Raw genomic sequence first — 22,549 nt, forward strand, 5'->3', positions numbered from 1 at the left:
AGATGTGTGAGGAATTTCCCATTACCTTGACATTTAGCCAGGCCTTGTGGAGAAAATACATAGTTTTCCTTTTGTGGCACTTGAAGAGAAATGTTGTCTCCTGGCAGAAAACAAGATAGTACTCTCTAGCATTGTTTAGATCCGGTTCTGATATGTTAATGGAATCTTTTGGAGCATAAATTATTGAATATGGCGTGAGCCTCTATAATTAGGTCTGAGCCACATTAGGCAGACAGGGGGTAGAAGCCCAAAGCAAAAGAGTTTTATTCAGTCGCTACTTATTGGCTACTGACTGAAGGGCAGACGGCAGCCTAAATGTTCTACTTCCTGCTGCTAGGCTATGTCATCACAATATTATTTCCACAGAATTTCTCTAATCAGCCACAGGAGTCTGAATGAAGAGATATGACAAAGTCCATTGACCAAAGCTGAACGGTTCTGTGAGATGAAGCTGAAGATGAGGATAGAAAACAAGAAGGTCCATTTCAGGGGAGGGCGCTACCCTCAGGGAGGAAGGCTTCCTGCACCACAGTGTGCCCAGAAACTTGGAGAGACTGAGCATAACAAAGCAAGAAAAGACGCTAAAGGCAAAAGGGACCCGCTGTGTGGGTTAAGAGTTCATGAGTATGGAGCAAAAAAGGAGGCTTGATCTTAGGGATGGATGGTAGAATTCTATTCTAGCTATCTGGGAATTTTCTTCGAAAACAGCATCTATTTACAGTATATTGCACTCTATAAATAGTAAGGATGGAAAAGACAAGATGGTTTCTGGTCTATAGATGCCCACCAATGTCCCAACGTAAACAGTATCACGCTCTGTCACAAAGGTGACTCTGATTTACAACTTTCCTATCAATAACATGCACTAAAAAAAAAAAAAAACTGCTCAAATTTCCTTCTAATAGGACTCACGATGTGCTTCTAGTACCGTCTTGGATGTTTAATGAGCACCCCTGATGGCTGCTTTTTTTTCCCCTTGGTAATGGCAAAAAGAAACCCAGGTTCCTTGTACTTTTATAAGCCACCTAAAATAACCAGGCAACACCATTGTTTCTTGCAGTCTGGGTGTCTGTCCCAGTGGAGGCAGAAGTAGTTGAAACACCATCAATATTTCCATTCCCACAATATGGCTGTACATTTTCACACCAAGTTGGACAAGACTCAGTATTTCCTGTGTCGAACATCTGCACAATTAGATTGACAAGAGAGTGATTCTGATCGCCTGGCATCTTCCTGTCCCATCTAATGTTTTTCTTTGAGGAATACGAAACAGTCTCATTTTCTACCTAGACACAAATGGAGCATCAAGAGTGACTTGAAATGACGGTAGAAAATTCATTATATTCTCCTGCAGTTGCCAGGGGTGGCCTGTATATGCTCAGCAATATTATTTTCTAGAAAATGGGATATAGGAGAAACTTCTAAATGTAGCAGATAAAAGTTCTTAAGCTTTTGGGTGCTACATGACCCCAGACAAATGACCAGTTAGTGGGCACAGACATTTGTGTGGCGTGTGGCCATACCTTCTTTTAGCCACACAGGTTCCTCCTGGAGTCTCTTACTTGATTTCTCTGCTTTAACCATGTTTAAGTAAAGTCACAGAGTCTCACTACTCTTGTTTGTCAATGCATTTTTCTCACACGCTGCAATGGCTATTCCACAAGACTTATGGAATACCCATGAGAGAGTAATTACATAAAATTTGGTGAGACTACAGAGATTTTCATTTATACAAGATAAGCCAAGTAGAAAAAGGTAGCCCACATCTCAGCAGTAATATTTATTTAATAAAATAATATGGTACAAATATAAAACAAGAAGGAACCAACACTATTTCGTTGAGTCGTGCACTATCAACAGCCTTCTTTAAAATAACCCATCACTTACATCACTGCCCTCCTTGTAATAAAAGCCCACCGACATGGATGGACCACTTGGAAGCTTTTGATGATCCTGCTTCTGATAGTGTAGTGTAGAAGAAATGGACACAGGCTTTGCAAGCTTTAGGGCTCATCTTCAACACCAGACCTTTCTAAAGTGTCTGGGAGACTGTGCATTGGAGTGGCCCAGCACTTGTCCGAGGTGGGCAAGCAGGAACTGATACTTCTAATTCAGGTAAAGCTGGGTCCTCTGAGAGCCTTATTTCATACTCAAATGGAGTATGAAACCCTCCGCAGCTGGCTATGAATCTGGGGCTATGAATTGAGTCTGCCCAGTGCACACACTGGAAAGCTACATCACTTCCTTCTGCCTGAGACACAGTTCGGCATGGCATTTCTTTGTCTTTGTTGGGGCCTGTCCCTCTCTGAGTATGGCTTGTTTCCTGTTTCTTAGAGATTCCCCTTTCTGTCTTCCCTTGAAACCTTATTTTTCCCTAGCATCTTAGAAGGAGCTAATAAACAAAGACTAACACTACTACTCCCTGAGGTTATCGGATGAGAACATTTTCTTCTGTCACCTCCAGGCAATGTGTCACAAGCTGACAGGGGACCCCCCCCACATCCACATTAACTGGGGAACCAGGGTGGCGGGACCAGGAAGCCCTGAGCACCAAGAGCACTGGGTAAAGAAAACAGGAAGCAGGGACAACACCAACTTTGTGTTTCTTTTTTCTTTCTTTTTAAAAATATTTTTAATTTTTTACATATATCCTTATATTATCACACATATATAAAATAAACTACATTACATCAAGAAGAACCATGAAATGATATACAAGAACCAGAACAAGAACCACAAAACACTCATAGTGTTTTGGCTCTTTGTATCTGGCAACCTTGAAGAAAACATCTTTCTTATCTTGGTGATTCTAAAATTCTGAATACAAATCAACACCAATTATATCTCATCTTTGTCAACTTAAAACATCTACCTAGACCTAAAATCATCTTAGCCCCTAAACAACTGAGCTTAATTGTAAAACTAAACTATCTGGTCTTCAACCCCATCAGAGACTTGAGAGAAGGAATAAAATTAATTACCTGAGTATACAGGAAGTACAGGCTAGCAGCTTCCAAAGTGAAAAAAAAAGTGACAGAGACAATTTGCCGCCTGAACAGTCACCCAAAAACTCTATAACATTGGAGCATCATCTTCAGCCTTCTGGCCCAATAGAAATATTTGTGATGCAGGAACTATTGAGGACTTGCTTACCCTAGAGCAGAGGAGCTTTGTGTTTCGTGATTGACACCGGTTCACCAGCACAATAAGGCAGTTTCTGTTCAGAATGGGATGAGCTTTGGAGAAGCCAGGCTACTAATACACATATTAACTGCAGTGTACATTGGCTATCTACAGTGCAAATCACACCTTAGGTTATTTTAAGGGAGGGTAGGGAAATAGGAGGAGGTTTATGCTTGCCATGCAATACATACGAGTATGAAAACTTAAAACAAAATTTTAAAATAGGCTAAACTAAAAACTTTCTGTTCAGTTTAAAACACAGGTTGAATTTATTTTGGTAAATCTCTAGTTTCCAACTTTCAGTAAAACAGCACTCATTATTCTCATGGGGTATTTTTAAAATCACATTAAAAAAATTGTGTGTGATTTCAAGTAGAGAGTTCTTAAAAGAAAAAAAAAACAGGAAAAATGTTTTTGTTTCTCTGTCATGGGACTTCATCTGAAGTCAGAAATCTTAGCTCAACATAGAAACAGCTAGGAAACCTCATTCCTCCGTAGTCCTATCCCTGCAAGTCACACTAAATACCTCACAATCTTGAAGACCCTACACGTGTTTCATCAGCTGTAAGACTGAGTTGCTTTAAAAAAATTAATTAGATAACATGTGTTTGAAATATGGACAGAGAGAGAGAGAGAGAGAGAGAGAGAGAGAGAGAGAGAGAGAGAGAGAGAGAGAGAACAATTAAAGAAACAGAGGTCATGAATTTTAGAGAGAACAAAAGAGGTTGGATATTCTAAAAAGCAATTTTAAATAGTAAAAAGCATTATTAAAATAAACAAAAAAGATTTTTAAAAAGGAGTGAAAAAGTAAACAACCAGCAACCTTAGTACCTAGAACCAAGAAACTGACTGAAGAAGAATGTTCTTTAAGCCAACAGCAGATGAAAAATGAGAAGTCAGAGCAAAGAGCTACGGAGAGCAAAAGCAAATAGTTTATTGCTGACAGCAGCTGCGATAGTGCTGGAAGTTACAGGGAACCCTGAACTTGGTATTCATCACCTCTGCTGCCTGACAGGAACACCTGGTGTGCCTTGCTGACTCACCCACATAACTTGTGGCACCCCTTTGCTCTAAAGGAAGGGGAGACGACAGAAAAGGGGACCTTTATGAGGCAGCTCGCCAGGGGTTTTTCTTATTGTATGATGGTTTGGTTTTCTTTGATCATAGTTTACCTCCTGTTTGTTTTCCAGTTGTCCTAGAGAGAGCCTGGGAACGTGGACTGTCATGACTTAGTGAGCAAGTGGGATCTTAGAACCTGCTGGCTCTTGTGGCCTGAACAGTCATACTTTCTACCCACATTTAAGCAAGTGTCAGCCTACAACAATAGGGAAACTTCCCCTTTTGGGACTTAATTTAATTCTGTGCTCCTGATAAGTACCAATTCCCACATGGCAGAGGAGGGTGGGGAGGGGCTGGAATTGTCATAAGATGTGAGAATTGTCTTGATGACCCATTAGGTGATTGTGATGGTAGTTAGGTGGTTTTTTTTTCCTATTGTAAGAATTAGAGTGGATGGGATAGTAATTGATGATAATACTATCTAGTAACAGTATTTTAAAGAATTAAAAAAAATTACCTATAATAATCAAAACAATGTGGAAATGTATTCTTACATCAATTTTTTACAAATGCAAAACCAGAGGCTCAGAGACAGGAAAATCCAATGCCAAAGACTACAGCGTCTAGAGTGCAGATAGAATGAAGACCAGGGCCTTTGTAACAATGAAACTTTTACAATTTATTTTCATTTTTAACTATATGTACATATGTATGTCTGAGTGAAGGCATGTGCACATGGCTGCAGTTGCCCAAGAGGCCAGAAAAGAGCTGCAGATGCCCTGGTGCTGGTGTTACAAGCAGTTATAAGTTGCCCAATGTGGGTGCTGGGAACTGAACATGGTTCCTCTGAAAGAACAACACATGCAACAAATCACAGGGCCATCTTTCCAGCCTCCAGTAGTGCTTTCGGATGCTGTCGCCAACCACAGGCTGTGCAAAAACATCAGTGACAATCTCCAGATAGCTGATCTCTCAAAGTCACAAAATTTCTCATTTTGTTTGCCATTGACTCTCTTTCCCCATTCATCATCCTATTTTTTTTTTCCTTCAGAGATTGAAGCTTGCAATCACTGGAGACCAGGACACAAAGGCAATGATTTCAGACTTCTTGAAGACCATCATAAACTATAATTAGTTCAAAATAATTAGCAAGAAACAAATACTTTATATAAAAAAGCATCCATTCACTTAAAATGATTTTTAATTTTATAATGACTAGTATATAATTATCACAGAAGCTGAGCTATTTAGTTTGAAAAAATTACTTCAGAGATGAGAGCCCATTTAGGGTTTATTTGCTCTAGGGTTCTAATTACTTTGAAAACTACCAAAATGTCATATACAATTACAAACAGCATTCAATAATGGCTTTGAGGGAAGGTGAACAAATCCTTTATTTTAAGAATCATCACTAACATGAAGGAAATAAATAATACGTGATAAATACCAGATGCACTTTTACATGACGTCATTATTACTTTTCTACATTGTCAGAACTTCCATACTAGAAAAATGAAAAACAAAAATCCTACAAAATATGCCTCACTGGTCATTTCTAAAATAAGACCAACACAACAAGGCCAGGGGGGAACAATAAACACATTATTGTTTTTCTGTTATATATTAGCAAATCCTGGTAGCTTCAATTTGGTTTCATTGCATTTCCAATATGTGTATGCATCAATTCATCTTCTTTCTCTCTCCACAGTTAAGATTTATGCACTTTATTAATCACCTCATGACAGTCATCTCAGCAGTTTCATTTAACAGAGTAAACCAGTCGCGCACCCCTCAGACTTCTGGGGATGTCCCAGGGATCTTTGGATTCCTGGCAACTTGAATTACTCTTGCCAATATAGGGTTTTCAGAGTGATCCATTGTGGAGCTATCCAATACATCACAACTGGTGCTGCTCTTTTCTTAATTGGTAGGTTGGGAGAGAGACACCTTCAAGATCAAGCCAACATCCCCCTGAAGTAGCCTTGGCAAGTCTTGTCTTTGCTAGCAGCTGTCCAACATGGCGGCAGTCAGACCTTCTGTTTTCCTTATTATGTGAATGATAGGAAAGGTGTCTGCAGCATAAATTGTTGATAAGCAACAGTAACTTTCCTTGCATTCACTGAAGCCTAGATGGTCCAAGCATCTAAGTATGATGTAGGCACAACCGGCCAGTCATTTGTGTGTGTGTGTGTGTGTGTGTGTGTGTGTGTGTGTGTGTGTGTGTGTGTGTTACATACTATAGGATGCTAAATGGAATCTGGGCTGACAACTTAAGTTGTTCGACTTTCTAATTCTTGAACACACACACACACACACACGCACACACACACCACTTTTCTGATGTCAACTCTATTTTCTGAGAGCATATACTTTTAAACAATGTGGTCTCAAATAATTTTCAGCTACCCTTTATTAAGTCTGCAATAGCACTTTTGAGCCACTTGTCTGTTTCTTTTGAGGTACTAAGAGTAGAGAGTTGGATTCCTAATACAATTGTAATCAGAAAGAAGTAAAATTTCAAAATTATTCATTTAAGAGAGGTGTCAGATCTTGTGAGGTTCTTCAGTCTTCCTGGTTTTTTAATGATCAAATGGAAGGGCTGAGGGGGCACTTTCTGCATTAAAGAACTCAAATAAGCAAGATTCAGTGGCTTAGCAGCTTGTCAAGAATCAGTTAAGTATAAATTATATCCCTTATGTAAAGGCACTGCACACGAGACTAAAGCTAAAAAAAAAAAAAAAAAAGACCAATTTGATTTCAAGAAAACTTAATGGGAAATTCAGAGAAGAAAATGGGTCACTTTTGTACTATTTCTATGGTCTTCAAAAGGTAGTCACAGTCTCCAAAGTTTAGAATTAATGACACTCAATCTCTTCAAGTGGATAAAGGAGTGCTGAGTGTAACAGGGTAGTAGGCTGGAAGTCTCAGGGGCAGGTTTCTGCCATTGACTTTAAACAAACTGTGGTGTCTTGATTGGGGCCAGTGATGCCATCCTATAACTGAAGAGTGGAAGAGACAGTGTTTGCAAACCAGTTGCCTCAAAAGTCTTTCCTTGAGAAAAGCTGACAGGTATCTGTTACCTGCAACATGGCCACAGGGGTTCATTCAAATGCCATGTTTATCTGCTTCATGCTCAGATTACTGTACCTGAAAGAGGCGATACTACTTATTGCCAAAGATTCAATGTTCTCATTGTGATTCTTCTCCACTTGGAGGAAATTAAGTTCATTACTCCTTAACAAATGCAAAGTGTAAAGAGTCAGGTTCAGAGGGAAGAGTACATTTCCAATGAAGACTTAAGGCAGCTAGACTAGGCTTATGCAAATAGCTTAATTCAAGATCTCTGTAACTACAAAGTAAGTAGAAAAGTGTTTTTTTGGTCTTCTTTCCAGTGACTTTTGTGTTTTAGTTCTTTACAGTTTTGATTTACTAAATGTGTGGCCTTATACCCATCTTTCAGTTCATCATCTTCTTGTAGAAGAGCATTTTAACAAAACCAACTTCCCAGTTCCTTGGCTTCCTCCTTGCTTCACTACCCTCATCATTTTAATAAGCAGTATAACTGGAACGCGGGCTTACAACATTTATATTTCAGTTTGTGTACAGTTCCCACCACCAATCTTTTCCTTTTTTTTTTTTTTTTTTTTTTTTTTTTGTGACAGAGTCCCACTGTGTTTGCTATAGAGATCATGACAGGTAAGGGGCATCACTTTGTGAATACACTCCTTTCTTTTCTCTTATTTCTCCCCCTTTAAGGCCAGTGGTTCTCAGAGTTCCTAATGCTACATCCCCTTAATACAGTTCCTCATGTTGTGGTGACGGCCAACCACAGTAATTTTATTGTTACTTCATAACTGTAGTTTTGCTGCTGTTATAAGTAATAATGTAAATATCTGATAGGTAGGATATCTGATATGGGACCCTGCAAAGGGCTGTACCCCTAAAGGGCTGCGACCCACAGGCTGAGAACTACTGTTTCAGGCTAACACCCCACCTCATCCTGAGTCTTTTCCCTTGAGTTCTCCAACAGTGCTATTCTTTAAAAATTTTTTTAATTTTAATCTTTATTAATTTTTTTTCAGATGACAACTCAATTGTTATCCTATCACTTGTATCCTCCCATTCCTTCCTTCCTCCCCCTTTCACCCTCTTCCCCTCCCCTATGACCGAGGGGGAGACCTCCTCCCCAATTTTATGGTCATAGGCTATCAAGCCTCATTTTGGTAGCCTTCTTATTCTTTCTTTGAGTGCCACCAGGCCTCCCCACCAAGAGGAAGTGGTCAAATATGGAGCATCAGAGTTCATGTCAGAGTCAGTCCCTGCTCTCCACATAACTGTGGAGAATGTGCTGTCCATTGGCTAGATCACAGTAGGGGTTCGACGTTTACTATTGTGTTGTCCAATTTGGCTATCTAGAGGAAGAGCATTCCATCCAGGTCTGCAGGCAAGTCAGGTCTGGAGAGTGTATGTGAAAAAAAAAATAGCAGATTTACTGGGGTCAGCTTATAAATAGCCCAAGATACTCAGGTTCTCCCATCCTGCTTGTACCCATCGTTTAGTGAATAGGTTTTTTTTTTTTAAAGGGAGAAAAACAGGAAGTGGAAAAAAGAATGACATGGAACGTCACTTATTAATCACAGTCCCCGGGGGATGGAATGCAGAATTCCCCTTCTGGCTTACTTATTTGTTGGTACCTTTAATGAAAGCAAACCAGGAGAGTTTCCAGCAGCTGGCTGATGTTTCATAGGTCTGGCTTCTGAGTGTTCCCCTGTGAGGAAATAGTTACTAACTCTCTGAAGCTTCTCTAGTGCCATCCTTCGCAATTTTATATCCACAAGAAAAAAATCTCTCTCATTTTTCTAGCATTGAAGATCTGTGCAAATTGTCGCTATCTTTTTCTTGCTTCAAACTACAAAGGCAAAAGCTCTGGCTGGTATCAGGTCCACACTGATGTGTGGCTGACAATTTGTTAGGCACTTAGCAAAGGGACACAGTCAAGCCCCTGCTTCATGGGGCAAAGGCAGGTGTGTCTGAGTGTCTTCTCATCTGAGTCCTGAAGATGGACCTATAATCCAGATGAGAAAAAAGCTGCAGGGTGGCACATTAGACACTGATTTCCACAGCTCAGTGGAAACGACAGCATGCCAGAATCAAGGGATTTGGACAAACCTAGCAAACCATGTTTTGGATTCTTGGGATCAAAAACTGCTGTGTTCAGGCCTGGAGATATAGCTCAGGGGTAGAGTGTTTGCTTTGCATGTACAAGGCCCTGGTTTGATTCTCTCTCTCTCCCTCTCTCTCTCTCTCTCTCTCTCTCTCTCTCTCTCTCTCATACACACACACACACACACACACACACACACACACACACACACACACACTGAGAGAATGAGAGAGGAGAGAGAGACAGAAAGATAGAGAGACCGAGACAGAAAAACAGCAACAAAACCTGTGTTCACCCTAATGGTACCTCCCTCAGTTCAGCAGTGCTACTCAGCTGGGCTAAGTATTTGTCTTCACTGCATTAAACGAAAAAGAAAAAAAAAAGCCCAACCTTTGCAAATCAGGCCTGCTTTCATTTACTTGGGACTTGTGGGAAAGCCCAGGCACATTTATCAGTAGTCCCAGGAACTCACAGGGACCAAATCCAGAACCTGGGTGAATGTGCTCAGCTACCTTATAGATTTTCCTCGAGTTGCTTCATTATACACCTGAGGTGCTGGAGCTTATAGCAGGGAGATATCTCAGAAAGACAAAGTGATGGGCAAAGTGCTAAGGCTATGGGATTTTCATGCATTCAGCCTTGGTGACTCAAGTTAACTGTAAGAAATGTCGTCTGAATGTTTACCTTTTGGTGGACCTGAAAACATTGGCTTTTCTCACATTAATCTCAGCAAAGCACAGGCATTAATCAATACTTGTGATAGAAAGATTATGCATAAAATAAAAAGACAAAACCCAGTGAAGCCATTTGGTTTTAACAACATAGTTTTCCTCAATGACTCGTTCTCTTGAAAACTGTAACTTACTTAGGGCTGTACTGGCTCATAAAGTTTTTTTTTTTTAAAATACCTGGTGAAAACTGGAGCCAGGTGTATGCTGCTGGCAGAGAGATGAAGATGTGAAGTGCCAAATATTCTCAATGTACAGGCAGCTCAGGTCTCCATGCGATGTCATCTACCCGGTTCCAAAAGCTTAGTCTTACAAGCAACCTCACTTCCTTCCACAAGAATGCTATTGGAAAACTGGTGGGGGAGGAGGTCCCTTTCTGCCACAGACCTAGGGGAGGGGAATAGGGTGAAAGAGGGAGGGAGGGAGGAATGGGAGAATGCAAGTGAGGGGGATAACAATTGAGATGCAATCTGAATAAATTAACTAAATAACAAGAAAAAAGAAAAGAAAACTCAGATTCTTGTGGCTGGACCTGGAGAGAAAGGGGAGACGTGGAACGTCAGTGGGGAAAATGTGTTCCCTGCCAAGTCTTCAAGCACAGCCTGCTCTCCTGGACCACTGCCACCCACAACTTAGGTACTGAGGAGATAGCTCCAAAGTATGAAGAAATCTACACTAAAATAATGATTTAGCACACACCTCAGTCAGCTTACGAGGCCTGACCACTGACTTGGATGAGCTTTGCTTCCCAACCATAGACAGATTGTTGTCATGTCAAGCCCATCTACCTGTCACGTTAGGTAGGAAGACACTTAGTCAGCAATGAGGCATGAACTGACACTTGGGGACACAGGCAGGGAGCCTGCCATGGCACACCAGAGAAAAACCCTTCCTTCCAGACTGATAGCCAGCAATGCCATTTTCTTGTTCGTTGAGTGTAAATCATTTTCTTTCTACCCAAAAGCTCCAGAGCCTAGCTGTACATCCTTACTTTCCCATGAGCTGAGCAAGCTGAAAAGATTGACATGGCTTTTGCAAACATGACCAACTTAGGCATGCAACATCGTCAGCAAATGGAACATAAAGTTAATTGCTTCACCAGTGGAAGAGTCGCTTTGCTGGCGTTCTTCATGGGCAGATCTGGGTCTGCTTCATGCTCTGTGGAGCTCAGCAGAAATTACCAATGGTCACATGCCAGGAGGACTTGTTTCTGGAAGGAATTTTTCCTGGTGTGGCATTAATAAGAACAGGACAATGCATAAAACCGCATTATACAAGGCACCCTGTAAGCAGCATAAACAGAACCAAACTGGTCAATAAAAGTAAAAGGAGAATAAAAGAAAACATTAAATTCAGAGTAGGTCATATGTGAAGTAAAAACATCATCTTGTGTGTATTATAAATAATCAGAAAATACAAAAATAAAATCATGTAGGGTTACAGCGACCACAGGTGGCACTTGTACATTTTCCTGTAATCTGCTTGCTGTATAGCAGATGGGGCCTGGAAATGCTGATCTTGTAAAAAAAAAAAAGGATTTTAAAAATAACTGTTTATGGACTCATCTAGTTAGAGAGGACAGATCCATTTGACTCTGTCTTGTGTGCTGTCAACAGAATTGTCAGCAACATTTGGAATGCAGAAGCTTTATTGTATAATGATTTAAGAAAGTGAAAAGAGAGAATCCAGGTTGAGTTTGCAATGTTGGTAGTTAGGGAGAAGAAATTTTTTTTCAAACTTGAAAATTGGGGAAACAGTATAATTAAGTCAGTTTAATACAGAAGGAGTGGAGCTTGTCAACTTCCTGCTCACTGATTCACTCAGAGTTCTGCATCTATTAGCTACAACATAATATGAAATAAAAAGAGTATTGAATTCTTCTAATGAGCTGAATTACAAGGTCGAAGCTCTAAACTAATGCTTTGTTGTTTGAGCTGCAAATTATTGCTGAATGTGTATTTTACACATTTAACATCTCTCTCTCTCTCTCTCTCTCTCTCTCTCTCTCTCTCTCTCTCTCTCTCTCTCTCTCATTCTCTCTCCTTAAGAAAAACTCCATCATATACACAATTCAATATATATAGATTACATTTTTTACCATCACAAATCTGAGGTGCTTTGAAGATCTGAATGAACAGATATTGTACTTTACTTGAAAACGGAATTATGGCCAAACAGGGCTCCCAAACCTCAAATATCGATGGTAATGAAAATACATAATTCTATCCATGAAAGTACCACATGCTGGGGACTCAATTTAGTACTTTAAGTCCACAGCATTTTTTGTTAGATAAAAGCCTTCGTGAGAAAATATGTTAAATCCTAGCACAGGAGAGATTGCTCACTAAGGTCCACAGCAATCCTAGATGTCACTTAGTATTTACACCGCAGTTTGTACCAGGCCCTGAGGAGAGTCATTGAAATACAAGACAGATCTTGCTCCTAATGAATTCAACATACTGCTAAGTGGAGGAAGGAAAGGGTGCAAGGAAATGACCGGAACTTTAGGTTTCCAATAAGCCACGTATTCAGCAAGGACACATTCATGCAGACTTGACAATAACAACAAAAACACTGAATCTGTGGTTGGCACTATTTTAGATACCTGGAATCCAATATGATATAAAACCAACACAGACCTTTAAATGGGATACAATTCTAATTTCAAACATTCTTGTCTACCATTGGATGCTTTTTTTTCTCCTTTATTAATTTATTCTTGTTACATCTCAATGGTTATTCCATCCCTTGTATCCTCCCATTCTTCCCTCCCTCCCATTTTCCCCTTATTCCCCTCCCCTATGACTGTTCCTGAGGGGGATTACCTGGATAAATGGATTGAGCTAGAAATGATCATAATGAGTGAGTTAACCCAGAAGCAGAAAGACTCAAATGGTATATACTCACTTATATCTGCATATTAGCCCAAGGGGCATGTCCCACCAAAGCCTTCACTTACCAGGAAACTGAGACAGAGGGGAGGACATTCTAGTGGGACTCTAGATGAGAGAAGCATGGGAAAATGGCAAAGTAGAAGGATCTAGAGGGTCCTAGAAGCCTACAAGTAGAACATTATGATAGGCAGATTTGGGCTCAGGGGTCCCGCTCAAACTAAGGCACCAGCCAAGGACAATACAGGCGGTAAACCTTAAACCACTACCCAGATCTAGCCAATGGACAGAACACTCTCCACAGTAGAGTGGAGAGTGGGATATTACTTTCTCACATACTCTGGTGCCTCACCTTTGACCATGTCTCCTGGAGGGGGAGACCTGGTGGCACTCAGAGGAAGGACAGCAGGTTACCAAGAAGAGACTTGATATCCTATGAACATTGGATGCTTTTTAAAAAGAGACTGTATGATGGCTTCTATTGGTTGTCAATTTGACAGGTTACAGAATAAAGCTGGAGACAGATCTCTGGGTATGTCTATGGAGGATTTTCTATATTAGGTCCATCGAGGTGGGAAGATAAACCCTTACTGCCAACCAAACAAAAAAGAAAACAAACTGAGCAGTGGCATTTGTCACTGCTTCCTGACTGTGGATGCCACGTGGCTGGCTGCTTTCTTCTCTGGTCCCCATACCTTCCCTACGGTGATGGAGTGTATCTCTGGGACTGTAGGCCAAAATAAACCCTTCATCAGGCACTTTGCCTTCCTAAGAAGAAAACTTACTTGTCCAGGCTAGTTTCATAGTTATGATTCTGCTCTGTCAGCCATCTGAGTGTTAGGATTACCAATGTAACAAACTATACCTAGTTTTGCCAAATTATAAGCGTCATATATATATATATATACATATATATATATGTATATACATACACACATACATGTAAATAGGTCTATATGTGTGCATATATATGATATATAGACATATATGTGAAGATGTTTATATTATATAGCAACATACAGACTAGTAGACAACTATTAATTAACACAGGAATATTAAACATGATGTCTGCTATGAAATGCTAATGCATTGATAAACTCCTCATGATAGCGCTCAGATGAATGTGATACTTCCTGAAGCCAGGAATTGATTCTTTTCAGGCTTTCATGACTCAGACTCTAACTGGGATGCTTTTTTGATAATTGCTTTCATTACTGATGTATAATCTCAGAAAAAAAAAAAAACTCAGGTCATTACCATGTAGATGCCTGTAGTTTCACAATGTAACTTATTTTTAGAATATACAAAAGAATGTCAGTAAGATTTGATGATCATTACAGATCAGTGTTCATACTATGGTCATAGCACGTGTATAAGCACATCTTCTAGTCACACAGGGACAGCATTAGCTATATGTGTCAGCTTTGGGATGCTCATTTATAAGGAAAAGAAGAAGAAATATAAATGGACAGTAAATTAAAGGCAAGTATAATGCAATCTCACCCTTAAAATAGTGCAAACTAAAATTTTACCTATAGTTAGAAAGACCAAGAAGAAAAAAGAAGAAAGATCAGGTCGGCAGAGACCTCTATAGAAGAATGGTTCTAGCTACGCTCATGATAGGAGAGGCAACTGGCATACATTTGGAGAAGTGCTGTTCATTCAAATGAGTCCAATATGGATTATTTAAAAAGTTCATATTTATTTTCCTGGAGAATATAATTATGTCTTGGGAAGAAATCATATAATTTTTATAATATAGCACTTATTTTAAATCACCAGAATACATAAATAGAACAAGTCAAATATAGATTCACAGCAGAAAATAGAATTTGTCTGTTCATCACTGGCCTGATTTTTAAGTATAACTACTTTTATAAGTATTTCTAGCTACTTATTGTAATATTTGCCTCATTTTCTCCCCACATACTTTTACCAGAGAAGTGGCTTATTAAGAGCCAAACCTAGAAATATGATAAGCTGTGTTCACAGAGATTAGGGATAAAATGTTCATCCCACTGGTATTTGTAATAACAAAGAAAATTGGCAGCACCACTTACTTGTGCTGTCTGAATAAGCGATAACCAAATGTACAACATCATATTAAGCAAAGAGATATATTTAATGAATGATAATGAATAAACAAACACTTTATGCAAGTACATAAGAGAATATAGATGGAGATTATTTTTTAGCTAGTGGGTGCTATTAAAGACAAAGTTTACTTTGTATCATTTACTGACTTCAAACATTATCCTTAAAAAACATGTTTGCTAGAGTCACCCCCATTTCCTGCCAGGAGCCTACACCATGCAGCTCTCGCTCTCGGCTTGTCTCAGAGAAGCCCCAGTCCCCGTTGGTTTTGCCTCTCTCTCCCTCCCACTCCAGCTCTTCCCACACCTGATCCTCACTCTCATTCCCCTCCCCACTCCCTCTCTCACTCAGGTCCCTCTCCAGCCACTTCTGATGTCTATTTTATTTCCCCTTCTGAGTGAGATTCAACCATCCTCCCTTGGTCCTGCCTTGTTACTTAGCTTCTATGGGTTTGTGGCTTGTGGATTATGTTTATCCTGTATTTTATGGCTTTTATCCACTTATCAGTGAGTATGTGCTATGTGTGTCTTTCTGGGTCTGGGTCACCTTACTCATGATGATCTTTTCGAGTTCTATCCATTTATCTGCAAATTTCACGAGTTCTTTGTTTTAGATAGCTGGGTAGTATCCCATTGTGTAAATACACCACATTTTCTTTATCCATTCTTTGGTTGAGGGACATCTGGGTTGTTTCCAGTTAAATGGCCACTATGAATAGAGCAGCTATGTATGAACATAGTTGAGCAAATGTCCTTTTGGTATGTTAGAGCATCTTTTGATTATATGCCCAGGAGTGGTACAGCTGGGTCTTGAGGTAGAACTATTCCCAATTTTCTGAGACTCTCAGCAGGGAGGGATATGGAGACTGAAATGGCCACTGCTAATATAGAGGCAGAGCTTCCAGTTGAGTGACGGGACACCAAACTATCCACAAAACCTTTGACCCAAAATTTACCTTTGTTACAAGATGTGCAGGGATAAAGATGGAGCAGAGATTGAGGGACTGGCCAACCAATGACTGGCCCAATTTGAGAGCCACCCCATGGGAGAAAGCCAACCCTTGACATTACTAATTGCTATGCTTGCAGACAGAAGCCTAGCATAACTGTCTTCTGAAAGGCTTCACCCAGCAGCAGATAGAAACAGATGCCAATACTCATGGCCAAACATTAGGCAGAGCTTGGGGAATCTTATGGAAGAGTTGGGGGAAGGATAAAGGGACCTAGACAGGACAAGAAGACCAATAGAGTCAACTAACCTAGGCCCATGTGGGTTCACATTGACAGAACCACCAACTAAAAAGCATGCATGGACTGGACCTAGGCCCCTAACACACATGCAGTTAATGGGCGGCTTGGTCTTCATGTGGGCTCCCTAGCAATTGGAGCAGGGCTATCTCTGACATACATGCAATTGCCTGCTTTTAGATCACTTGCCCCTAGCTAGACTGCCTTGTGTGGCTTCAGTGGAAGAGATTGAATTTAGTCCTGATGTGACTTGATGTGTGGGAATGGGCTGGTATGAGGGGCTCCTCTTTTCTGAGGAGAAGGGGAGGGAGAAATGGGGGAGGAGGGTGAGCAGGTGGAACTGGGAGGAGAGGAAGGAGGGGCTGCTATTGGGATGTAAAGTGAATAAATAAGTAAATTAATTAGAAAAATTAAACTCTTTCCCCTATGATCAGAAACATGAACAGTGACTTAATGTGTCTATTTTATGTCATCTTTAGGCTTAATTTAATGTGCTCTAATGTGGTGCACCATGTGAAAGAGCTGAGAGAAGGGCATGCTTTACTTATGAATATTAAAGAAACATCACTGCCTGTTTTTGAAATGTCTATTTCACCTTTATTAGTTCTTTGAAAAACTCATACAATGTTTTTTTTATCCTATTTATGTCTCTCCCATAACTTTTCCCACATCCACCCTGCTTTTCTTCTGTGATTAATAAATTTTGTGTCAATTTGAAGCAAACTAGAGTAATTTTGGAAGAAGGAACCTTCATTGAGAAAATGCTCCTACCAGATTGGCTTGTGAGTAAGTCTGTGGTGCATTTTCTCTATTGAAGATTGATGTGGGATGGTCACTGTGGGTAGTGCTACCCCTAGACTGGTGGTTCTGAGTGCTAGAGGAAATCAGGCTTAACAAAATATGAGGAGCAAGCCATTAGGTACCTTCCTATGGTCAGCTAGGTGCTGACTTCAGGTTCCTGGCTTGTTTGAGTTCCTGTCCCAACTTCCTTCAATGATAGACTGTGGTTTGGAAATACAAGTGATCTAAACCCTTTTCTCTCCATGTTGCTTTCACTCGTGGTATTTTATCAAAATAATAGAAACTCTAAGATGCCTAACTATCCAACTTCATGCCCCCGCCCTTTTCCCCATCAAGGCCAATTTGTGGGGCCCAAATATTCTTGGATGTGTGGCTGTCTAGGGGAGCATGCTCAGCCTATCAGCTATACTTTTAATATACTTTTAAATAGAACCGACTCTTTCTCAGTAGTTAATAATTGCCAATCACCCCTGAGCTAGGGATAGACATTCATGGCCAAGTCTTTTCTCCATGCTGGAATTAGTTTTAGGTTTACACGTCTTGCGCATGATGTCACAAACCCTGTGAGTGCATACGAGTGACTACGCTGTGGTATCCAAGACACTAATTCCTTATAATCACACACTACCTCTGGCTCTTACACTCTTTTTGCCACCTTTTCTGCAATGATGTTCATCACTTGCATTCAGTTCTTTCTGGGGGGAGATATCACATGTGGCAATGACACAGTTTTTGCATAACAGATGATAGTTTGATTAGAGGCTACTTTGGTAATATAATATAGTGTGCACAGAGGTCTGGAAAGACATGACAAATAAAAACAGTAGCTTGGAAGATGGCAAGTATCTAGCCCACAAGAACTTGACTTGGACTCAGTTGCCTGCTTTTTGATCACTCCTCCCTGGTGGGACTGCCTTGCCAGGCCACGAGGGAAGAGGACCTGCTCAGTCCTCATGCTCAGACACGATGAACTGGAATGAATGGGTGGGTGGGAGCCTTTTCTCAGGAATAGGGGAGGGGGTGGGGAAAGATGGAGGGAAGGTGGGACTGGGAGGAGAAGAGGGAGAATGCTATGATTGGCATGTAAAGTGAATAAATAAATGAACAAAAAAGAAATTGAAGGTGTATGTGTTGAGAAGTCCAGGGGCAGGGAAACAGGAGGTAGAGATGATCATATTTCATTGCCCACGTGTATGAAATTCTCAAGAATAAAGAAAAGTTAAAAACAGTACAAAAGAATTTAAAAGCAGTGTAGATCAATCCATGAAGCCTCAGGTTGTCAGGATTGGCAGGAAGCACTGCTACCCACTGTGCTACCCCATCAGACCTATATTATAGTACTTTTAATGTGTCCAAGATCAAGAATACTAGAATCCACCCTGCTCAAAGTATAACTTTACAAGTTCCTCCATAGACCTACTGCAGCAGGGGCTCAGGAATCCATGTTCCAAGGAATCCCTCAGGTCTTTCTAATGCATGGAAGAACTGCAGAGCCAACAGACACAGGGTTACCATGGTAGTCACTTTCACATAACTTTTAAAATTGTAAATGTTATATATTACTGGTAGGAAGTACACATTCAAAAGCTGCATGCTTCTAAGGTTTTGTATACTGACTCTACTGCAAGGTAAATTTGAAGCCTCTACAAAGCACTGTGGTTAGCACATCTCAAATACTCTGACTTTATACAATTTAAAAGTGCTTATGAGAAATTCATGACACCGTTTATGAATTTTAGCATGTTTATGCATTTGTAGGAGTTTGTTACTTAAAGGTGAAAAGGGTTACAGATGTCTCACAGTGTTATTTTGTCATTTGCAAAACCAAGTAAGAAATGCTAATGACACATTAAAAGCAGGCTCAAACAGACTGACCAGAGAATCAAGTCTGGAAACTCAAACATAGACCTTGAAGAAAAAGGGAAGCATTGGAAATGTTGTAATTAGCACAGTGTCAGTGTGGAGAATGGGTACCACTCAGAGTGCTGAATCTGTGTAACAGTCAACAGTGAAAACGTGAAATTAGAATGCGGAAAGACCTCATGATGGAAGTAGTCCTCTTGACCCACTGACTGGCTGAAACACTTTCTATCTGATTAAAATGCTCATGGGTGATAGGTAGGTCCTTCAAGGCTAAAAGCTACAGACACAAAACTGTTTAACCATCATAGGCCCATTAGGTGGGTCACAGGGTAAATGGCTGGCCAGTATTAATCATGGATACCTGTAAGTTGAAAGCAATTTGTACAGGACTCATTAAAAGTTACCTCAAAGAGAGGGTGCATATATTTAAGGTGAACATCTTCATTAACATACGGTTTTAACAATTCATGAGTTATGTGAGACCTGGCAAAATGGCTCATGTCATGACGAATGTGCCATGTTTTTTTAGGTAGTTTTTAAATCATGCAGGCTCCTGAACAGAATGACCCGTGCAAGACACAGAACGGTAAGTCAAAGTTCTGCCCTTCAGTATTGTCCACTGCAGCAGACACCAGCACTAGCACCCAGTCCGTACACTACTCTCAGAGAGACACTCTGTGGCCAGACTACCCAGGAATAACTCATTTTGATCATATTATCATAGACTGCTACCAAGAAGACAAAGATAATAACACATGGAAGATGACAGTGGAAACAGAAATTTAAGAAGGATAAGCCAGGGATAAGAATAAAATAAGTATGTAAATGCACTAATGTTAGGATTTGATAGAAACTGTATTTTATAACATTATGTGTTTTGGAGGTCCACCCCACCACACTGGAATTGATTAAAATAAGAGAGGTCCAGAGAGAAAATTTGAACCTATGTCTTATCCAAGGAAGCCATGAATTAGTTTGGACGCCTTCCAAGGAAGACCAGATAGTTCATTTCCACTGAATTTCTCAGGTCCTGTCTTAGTATATGAATGACAGCACCCTTTTCTAAATATTAACGTTTATTTCTTTGCTCATGAGCTCATTTATTCTAGACTTATCGAGTGTCTACTGTGTGACATTAGTTGACCTCAAGAAGCTCACAACAGAGCTGGAGCAAACAAGAATAGAGCGTATGAAGCATTTAGGGAAAAGGAAGAGAGGATGCACAATAAAGGAATGAACTGAACATAATTAAGTGCCAGCCAGTATGGTGCCATGAGCAACACTTAATTAAACCCAGGCCACAACCCATGCTCTACTTCCAAGAAAAGAGTCTCCTACAGTTTCATATTTTGTACTATAACTAATACCTGGAGTTCAGTCCTGTCATGTAATTTAACAATGCCTGTATTTCCATACTCAGAAAGAAAATCTATTGTTCTTAAAACATAAATTTTTTTTTTTAAAAAAAAACATCTGCTTAGTTGTTAAGGGGAGAAAGGTAGATCAGATTTAATGATGGACTTTTCAAATTTAATACTTCTGTGGAAAATATCAGACTCATAAAATCCAGAGAAAACACTAAGGCCAACACTTCATGTAGAATAGAGCTCTGACCCTAATTGAAAAGTTATGATGAATTTTTTTTTTGTAAATTTTCTTCCTGCATTTACTAAATCAAAGTACAGTAAGAAACTGGTTTAGGGAACACTATGAAACCATATGGCATGCTCACTAATACAAAATGCCTGGAAGGAAACTAAGTTAACACATATGGCTTTGCATTTACAAATGAAGACCCATCCATCATCAAAGACTCGGAATGCTCACTGCCATGACATTACAAAGAATGCATTAGGGGTATCTGTTTTCATTTGTGTATTGTCCCCACCAACACAGGCACGTAAGGAAAGGACATGTGTGCATTTCCTGGACTTGATCTGGGGTGTACAAAACAGTCTTCAAAGGGATAAACGGGCCGAAGCCTCTCTGATATGTTATATACCCCTCTCATGTTAGAGATTGTGCATGTTATAGAATCTTCAAAGGAGTGGACTGCACATCTGGCCAAAGTCATAAACACTACTCTGGATTTTAAAAGAAAAAAAAGTATATATACAAAAGCAATATAAGATAGCTCGAGAATAGGGTTTTATGCTTATACTCCAATACACGGTCTTTTTTTCTAGGAAAAAAACATGCAATCATGTTCCATAACCTTACATGTCTGATCAGAGGAGAAACAGACAAGAGGGCTTGTTTTAAAGTTCCATTATTGGAAAAAAAAGTAAAAGGAAAAATCAAATACTCCTAGGTCTCACTGCTGGCAAGACCTTCCTAAGATCTCAACAAAAAGTTATTTCCCCTTTTAATTTTGACCTTTTCTGTCTGGCAGATGTTGGTTTTTTCCCCTCTGCCTGTGTTTCTAATGGAGCTTGAAATTAACATGACTTTTTTTTGTTTACCTCTTAATTTGTGTGCTGCTATCATCAGTGTTGTCAGTGTAGTTCTGGGAATAGGGTTCGCTTACCCCTTCTGTTGAGCAAGCAAACGGGGAGATGAAGAAAAGACAGTTGTGCTCATTGTGTTCCGGCATAAATGCCACTTGTCACCACAGAGTCATTGTCACCGCCCTAAGCAGCCAGTGACCTTCTGCCATTGTTGGAAATAAAAACCAATGAGCATCTTCAAGTGCTCATGTTTGTGGCATTCATGGCTGTCCTTGACACCGTTGAGCACATCCTGACTCCCCTCTAACTTCTGAAAACATGGTACCCAGACATCATTCCTCTTCCTGGTTATCTCTGCCCTTCGGAGCATCTTCTGTGTTTCCTCTGGGTATGCTTCTCATTATCCTATTCTTCTGTGAGGTAATTTTTAGTTCTTCAGACACTCCCTATATCAAGGTTCCAGGAAATTCAGCCAGTTTTCAGATTTTGCTTTTGTCTGTTTATTATAACTTAAATTTAATACTTTTTGGCCATACCAAGTTTGGTCTTAGAAAGTGGCAGTAAATGTTTCTTTTTAGTTTTAAATTTTATTGGCTATTGGTGGGTGTGGTGGTGCATGCATACACATGTGCCACGGTGCATGTGAGGAAGTCAAAGGACAAGTTTCAGGAGTCGGGTCTGTCCTTTGGCCATTAGATTTGCACAGTAAGCTTCTTTTTTCTTTTTTACATCCGAGCTTTCTTATCTACCCAGAAGGCAATGGTTCTTCCACCTGACAACATATGGAAATGTTGCAATCCATCTTAGTTTCTACTTTTGTTCTTAAGTCTTCCTGGTCTTTGATTCCATTGGTTTTTCCATTAGTGACTTTCAATTACTCCCATTCTAACATTCCTCTTCTCCATGAAGAGTTTTTCAATCAGGACATACATTTGAAAAGCATAGAAACCCTTTTAATTTTATGATTAACTTCTAAAATAATTTTCATCTTAAAATGTACTATTCTAACCCATTACAATGTACAATTCAGTGGCATTAAGTGCATCAACACATTGGGCCATCACTACTCTCG

At 39.9% G+C, this 22,549-nt stretch overlaps 1 protein-coding gene and 1 long non-coding RNA gene across 4 annotated transcripts in view; one reads left to right on the forward strand and one right to left on the reverse strand.

Annotated features, from left to right (window-relative positions):
* Positions 1 to 6,551, forward strand: part of LOC311578165 — a 42,933-nt gene extending 36,382 nt beyond the window's left edge. The window contains exon 3 of the long non-coding RNA XR_014772778.1: positions 5,294 to 6,551. This is a non-coding gene — a long non-coding RNA (uncharacterized lncRNA). The remainder of the gene's footprint in view (positions 1 to 5,293) is intronic.
* Positions 1 to 22,549, reverse strand: part of SAMD12 (sterile alpha motif domain containing 12) — a 494,897-nt gene that overhangs the window by 149,159 nt on the left and 323,189 nt on the right. The gene's annotated exons all lie outside the window — the stretch shown is intronic.

The sequence above is a fragment of the Acomys minous genome, assembly GCF_964271855.1.
Source record: "Acomys minous genome assembly, chromosome: 12".
Taxonomy (NCBI): Eukaryota; Metazoa; Chordata; class Mammalia; order Rodentia; family Muridae; genus Acomys; species Acomys minous.